Source organism: Octopus bimaculoides, chromosome 5 (assembly GCF_001194135.2).
Source record: "Octopus bimaculoides isolate UCB-OBI-ISO-001 chromosome 5, ASM119413v2, whole genome shotgun sequence".
Lineage (NCBI taxonomy): Eukaryota > Metazoa > Mollusca > Cephalopoda > Octopoda > Octopodidae > Octopus > Octopus bimaculoides.
This window is the reverse complement of record NC_068985.1, coordinates 19,543,939-19,551,544: the sequence shown is the minus strand read 5'-3', so window position 1 is coordinate 19,551,544 and position 7,606 is coordinate 19,543,939. Positions and strand designations below refer to the sequence as shown.

Here is a 7,606-nt window from a genome sequence, read left to right as displayed (position 1 = left end):
TAATTGTAAAGGTGAGGCCAAGCAGAGTGATTTTATGGTTGAATTCTTTTTCCTTTTTTATCAGTTAAAACTCAAATATCCAGTGTGAACTCACTACTGTTTTATTCCAGTTTTCTCAGCTTTATTCCTCAGAAAATTAAGAAAATAAAAAGAAAAAAATGCATTCTGATGCACTCTGTTAATTAACTGTATGCACATCTTTGGAGAAGAATGGGTGCTGCTAGATTGACTTGTTACATGAAATTAAATCTTTCAGTGGTGACCCAACTCCATTCTTCAGTGGGTGATTGATTAAATTTGTTAATTCTGCTTCGTTTAGTCACTTGTTTTAAACAATATCGTCAAAGTAATTTATCAAAGCATTTGGAAAGAAAATTTTTTCAAGCCAAAACTTTATTTTGAATTTTAAATTTAAAATTGATTTTAGAAATTATTCATTGTCATAATAATGAGACATATTTCAGTTCCGATCACTGATGTAAAATATATTTTGCAAAACAGAAAAAAATTACTTATTTGTTATTTGCAGCGGAAGCAGTATTACTTTAAATTTATATATCATACTTAAAGTGTATTTATTGCTGAAAGCTTTCTAAACTGTGATATTCATCTTGAGAAAATATCTCTTAGACATATAGTGTTATGGTGCACTGAAATATAACAGCAACAGGCGAAAATTGCCCAGTTGTGGCATCACCTGCTGTTATATTTGTTTTTTCTTTTTAAGAGACTATGACATGTTTATAAGAGATGCTTTCTTGAGACAAATAATGCAGTTTAGAAGACTTTCATCAGTAAATATGCTTTAAGTATGATATAAAGATTGTTAAAAGCAAACTTTAGGTTAAAATATTTTTGTGACATATTTCAACTTCTAAAGGCAAATTCACTGCAGTTGCCATAGAGATAAAAATTCTCTCTAATGGTAAAAACACTGCCCAGTGTTGCCCTCTATCAGATTCCCAAACACAGCATTTCTAGCTCTTTAGTTGTTATCAATGTAAAATACTGAAGTTGGGTAGCTCTGGGCAAATTTAAAGTCATAGCTGTAGCTGAAACATAATCAACAACATTGACTGAGCACTATTGGACAAGTTGAGAGAAATTTAGCAGTATCAGCACCAAGCAGTGTTTAGGCATAAGAAAACTTTAGGTTAGTTAAAGTATGTCTGTAAAAATAACTTGATTTGTAGGCTTATATAATAATTTTTAAAATTCTATAAAATAGATGTCTAAGCTGGGGTTACAAATGTTTATAAGAACTAACATCACATCATATTGAAACTTGAAGTAAAATTTGTTCCTTCTTGCTTATTTATAATCTTGTGAAGTTGGAAGAAAAGTTGTACATGAAAATAAGTGGGTTATTTATTAGAAAACTACTGTTTTTCAACACTACTATAATTTGTACCATATTTTAATTAGAGAATATAATTCCAAATTAACTAAGTGTTACAAGAGCAAGATGAAGAAATAAAAGTGTAAGAAAGCAATCTAATTTTACATCTGTCACAAATTAGATTCTTTTTCTACTACAATGGCTTGCGAAATATATATAGAGCTGACTTTAATGCTAGTTATTCAAGGGTGATGTGATTTTTTTAAAAATTTGTCCAGTGAGAATAACATTTTAGCATTACAACTTCATGGCTTTTGATAAAAAAAAAGTCTTAGGGATTTGTTTTATAAAATAAATGACAGTATACTTTGACAGCACAATCTCAATATACACACTTGGGCACACCACGTCTGTAACTGAAACCTTGTTTTTAACCTGAAGCTGGATATGTGGTTTATTTATTGAAAGAAAAGAAAAGAACAAACAAATACATGAAGTATTTTTTTTTATTTCTTTGGTTTCCACTTTTGAAATAGGTTCTTCATGTGTTTGACAGCCTTGGAAATTAATATTCATGTTGTACCTCTAAATGTCTAAATGTGAAAAGATCACTTGGCTCTGTTACTCTGTTCATTATAGTTAATGAAATGTTGAAGGCTGGGCAAATAACATGCAGTATTATATACCATTTGCTAGTTTTTTTTATGTAATAGCAAAGATATTTGATCTGTTCACTTCCCCTCCCCACAACCATTAAGCTTCCTAAGTTTGATTTATTTGTTTTGGCTTCATTATAAGGATTCCTTTATCACAGTGCACTTGACATTATACATTGTCACCTATATATACTTTGTGTACAGTTTCAGCCCCTATACATACAACATTACACCCTGTCACTTATGTGTACAGTTTCACTCACTGTACACTCAATATTACAAACTCCATCAAATATCTGTACAGTTTCAGTGCCTGTATCCTCAACATTACACGCATACTTATGTGTACAGTTTCACTTCCTGTACCATATACTCTGTCACATGCATACTGTTTCAATCCCTGTACACTCCACATTACACACACTGTCACTTATGTATACAGTTTTTCAGTTGCTGTACATTTCACATTACATTCTCTGTCACTTATGTGTACAGTTTTTCAGTGACTGTAGATTCCACATTACATACTCTGTCACTTATATGTACAGTTTTTCAGTCACTGTACATTCCACATTACATTCTCTGTCATTTATGTGTACAGTTTTTCAGTCACTGTATACACCACATTTACAGTTTCTCTCTCTGTCTCACCTATAATCATTCCTACTTCTGTTTACAATTTCTGTACTTGTTCAATTCTGGTTACAGTTACCCTACCTTTATGTAGTGTTTCTTTCAATGTTCACCTTTGTTGTTAATTTCTTCCATGTTTACCTTTGATGTCAATTCCTTTGAATGTTCACTTTTGTTTGCAGTTTTTTACTGTTAAACCCTGCTTCCAATTTCTGTCTATACTTTTGTTTGAAAGCTGTAGATAGCTAAATCAATCAGTCTACTAACCAAGAGATTAGTGGTTTCAATGGTGTCACTATTACTATACTATTTCTATGATCAAGACACTTTATTCTGAATGACCCAGTTTGCATATCTATCACACAATAATAATTCTTTTCACCACAAATTGCACTGCAAAATTGATCAGTATCTTGCTAACTTTTTACTTGTGTTCAAGTCTTTTGAATATAGCTTAGCAATGACTGGCTTTTGCCAGACTTGTTCTAAATACACTATACAGAGACAAAGTCTTCACTTGTGTCATTACAGCCCACAGTGGATACTCAAAAGTTACCCATGTTTACAGTGTCTTTTCCTGTTCATCTCTGTCCATAGATTTTATCTCTGTTTACTTTGCATGTTTACTCATGCTTTTCATATTCAAATGATATAGATTTCATTTCAAAACAGTTAAGCAACTTTCAAATAATGTGTATAGTTTGTGATCCAAACGGAAATAATGAATCAGATGATGACAATATTTTTAGTAGATAGACAAATAGTAAACATGTAAAATATACATTTTCCAATATGTCATGAAAGTTCTTTTAACAAATGAAATAAATATCAGAGATGCTTTTCCCCATGAAGAAACAACAGAAGCTACTTAATGAAGTTGCAAGCTCTTTTCTGGTGGTGACTACAGCTATTACAAGTTAGAAAACCTCTCATATAAAAAAAAAATAAACATCAGAAATGTTTTGTGCCCCAAGCAGAAACTGTGGGAGCTATTTAAAGCTCTTCTCCTGATGCTGACCAAAGCTGTCACAATGTTGGAAACTCTTCTTTACCTTCAACAGGTATCTCAGGGTCATGAATGTTATGTTCCTTAGCCTGTATTCTTTGCTTGAGTGAAGCAAGGACAAATTAGCCTTTGTTTGTTGAAGGGTTCCAACTGCAATGATTTGTCAATTGTAACCACCTTGCGTTGGTCTTAGTTGCATGGCTTTTTCAGTTATTTGGGTTTCAAACCAATCTTCTGGAAGAAACAGGACATTTATCTTGCTAGGAAACCATGGCAGTCAACCTCAATGAGGATTGAGGCTGCAGGCCTTTGATAAGATCATTTCATATTGAAGTTCATAATTGTTTTCCAAATACTGATAAATATAGGTCTTGTTCTTGTTCAGGATTCTTATTTTTTAATTTTTTTTTTTTTTGCCTCAACAGACTTAAAAGACTCAATATTTAGAAGCAGGCTATAAGGGTTTCACATACTTTTGTCTGTGTAGTGGTCATTTTGTACATTCTGCCACATAGGGGTTGGCTGTGTGATATGTGACATAATAGTCAGGGCATGTTGCATGTATTTTAATTTCTATTGTGCTTTAGTATGATTGAAAACTGGTAATGACAACAGCAGAAACAAACAAGTTGGATTTAGTTGGTGCATGGTAGTTTCAATTCCTTTGAAATGACTTGTGGTGATTGACAACCCTAAATTTTGTAATTAATTTGATGTGTGTGTGTGTTTTTGTTTGATTGAATTGAGACTGATAGGATAGAATTTTTAACATATAGTATTGATTTTATGTGTTGATGATTGATCTATATTTGTGGATTTCAGACTGATCATTGTGGGGGTTATTGATAAGTAAGAAGTACAGTTATTTTGTGATTCTCATCGGAAAATATAGGGCTTTTCATCCAACATGGATGTATTTAATTTAGTCCACAAATTTAAAAACAAAAATGTTTTCCCATATAAAAATGTGGTTAAGAAGTTGGCTTTGCAACTATGTAGTTTCAGGTTCAGTCCCATGTGTGATACTTTGGGCAGATATTTTATATTGCATCAGACTAACCAATGCTTTGTAAGTGAATTTGGTTGGTGGAAAACTGTGGAAGCCCATCATGTGTGTGTGTGTGTGTGAGATTCTCACCACTCTTTGAAAATGGGTTTTGGATTGTTTGGCTAAAGAGATTGATAGGATAAGTACCAGACTTAAAAATAAGTACTGCTGTCAGTTGGTTTGACTGAACCTTTCAGACTGGTCCTACAGCATGTTCACACTCCAATAAGTGAAACAAGTAAAAGATTAAGAATATTGTTTATAACCTGAGTAGAAACATTTATCAGATGTTGATTGAAAGGAGAAAACCAAATATAATGCATTATATTACTCAGTTTCATCTTTCTTGGTTCTGTGTTCAAATTAGAACAAGTTTACCTTTGCCATTCCACTCTTTTGATTTGATAAAGTAAATACTTATTCAGACACAGTGTTAATTTATTTGATTATATTCCTCTCTTACAGAAGTTGACCATGTCTCTTAAGGCTCAGTGGTTAGAGTATTGAGCTCACAATCATGAGGTAGTGAGTTCGATTCTCAGACCAGGCTGCATGATGTGTCCTTGAGCAACGCACTTTATTTCACATTGCTCCAGTTCACTCAGTTGTAGAAAAGATATGCAACATTGCTGGTCCTAAGCTGTATTGGGCTTTTCCTTTCCCTTGGATAACATCGGTGGCATGGAGAGAGGGAGCTGTTGTGCATGGGTGACTGCTGGACTTGTGCCTCAGAGAGTAACTTTCTAGGTGCCATCTCATGGTCATTCATGACTGAAGGGGGTCTTTAGTGTTTTATCCATAAAAAAAATCAGTGTATTAACACTTCAGCAATTATATTTCTGACAAGAATAAAATGCCTTTGTTTTAGGCCTCAAAATAAAGAATTACGTATGGGTGGGTGAATGGGGGAAAAAAATAACTTTCAACTTAATAAACAACGAATGCTTACTAATTAAAATCTAATTATCTTTCATGTAATAACATTTCATTCAAGATACCAATTTATTTCTAGTAGAGGTTGTTTTGGGTGGGTTGGAGTTGAATAGGTTAAACTATCACTAAAAGCATAATGTCATTTTAAATTATAGACAATGGTAGCAGGATTCTTACTGAAAAGTTCTTGTCTGATAAATCACAGTTTATATTTCTGAAAGAGTGGGGTTAACCTCCCTATTCTGAATTGATAACATAATATAACATTCTTCCACTGAAGAAGATGATCTCTATGTTATCACACGTTTCTTTCTTTTTTTTTTTTTTTGTCTCTTATAAAGTCTTTTGAAGGGAATGGTGTTAATGCTAAAAAATTGTGAGATACTCACAAAAAATCAAGTTCTGCTATGCAAATCCAGTTTCTTAGTTCACCTGTTTCTCCATCATGAACCTTCAGTTTTCAGCTATTGTCAATAGTTTGAAGATGTTTTGCCATCAGCCAATGATACAATACTTAAAGTCCAAGCATTCAATAGTTACCAAAGAGCCTTTTAATATAATGACCCTTTTTTTTTGATGTTTTTGTAAGGAGGGTGACCCATATTAATACCCTTTTCAAATTTTCCTAGAATATAGTGAGATAATTACTGGGAGAAGTCAGTGCTTAATATGAACGACTTTTCGTCAAGTATTGGAAAGAAAACATAGGAAGGAAGTTCCGGGAAATTACACATGCTCACGACTGTTCTCTTAAGACTATCCTTTTCCTAAATGGCATGTCAGCTTTGGAGACATTCTTGATTCCTGAGATTATCTTCTCTTCTCAAGTGGAGCTGGGCTTAATTGTCATACTCTAGAGGGAGAGATAATTTTAATAAATCATGAATTTATATTGTATGGTATTTGATACACCTGTATTTGCCTCTGTTGTTCATATACATGCCTCTGGCCACTCTGAATAATTTCTATTACTTTAGCATCTCACTTATCTCCACTGCCCACACAAAGGTCAAGTGAGTTTTATTTGATTTATTTATATATGTTTTTTCCTTTAATTTTACATATTTATTCAATGTAAATAGATTGAACTAAAGAAGAAGGAAAAAACAAACAAAAAATAAAAGAAGTAAAATTAATATGTTTCTCTTGAATTGCAAAAATCGACTTTTCTAATAAAATATTGATTTAATCTTTACTTCTGTTGGACAAAAGTTAAAATAAAATTTAAAATAAAAATCATTAAAATAACCCTGCAAAATCATTAAAATCATTTGGTTTTGAAACATTTAACAAGATTGATGAACATTCCAATTAGTTGATCTCTGAGTAATTTTTAAAAAATGAAAGAGATTTGACTAGCAATTGGAAATTATTGAAGTTTGTATTGCTCAATTGAATGTTATTTAATGTATTTAATTGCAGTCTGTTTCTTTGGATAGGGAAGAGACACTTGTAAATGCAAAAATTAGATAATTAATGAAAATAACTGAAAATTGGTAATCTGGAAAGGGGTTTTTGAAAAATCCTTCGTTTTATGTAGTTTCAGGTGTGGCTGTGTGGTAAGAAGCTTCTTCCCAACCTCATAGTTCTGGGTTCAATCCCTCTGTGTAACACATTGGGCAAGTGTCTTCTGCTATAGTCCAGGGCCAACCAAAGCCTTGTGAGTGGATTTAGTAGACAGAAACTGAAAGAAGTCCATTGTATATATGTATGCATGTATATATCTACGTGTGCATGTTTTTGTATTTGCCCTGTCACCACCACTTGAGAACAAGTGTTGGTTTGTTTATGTCCCTCTGACTTAGCAGTCCTATTATGAGTGACTGATAGAGTAAAGACCAGGCTTAAAAACACAGGGCAGTGCTACAGTATGGCCGCAGTCTAGTGACTGAAGCAAGTATAAGAATAAAAGAATATATGTGTGTGTATATATACACATATATATATATATATGTCATATATATATATATATATATATATATATATATATA

The 7,606-nt window shown here is 32.6% G+C and overlaps 1 protein-coding gene across 6 annotated transcripts in view; it reads left to right on the top strand.

Moving 5' to 3' along the window:
* Window positions 1-7,606, top strand: part of LOC106875497 (glycerophosphodiester phosphodiesterase domain-containing protein 5) — a 216,853-nt gene that overhangs the window by 73,216 nt on the left and 136,031 nt on the right. The window lies entirely within an intron of this gene.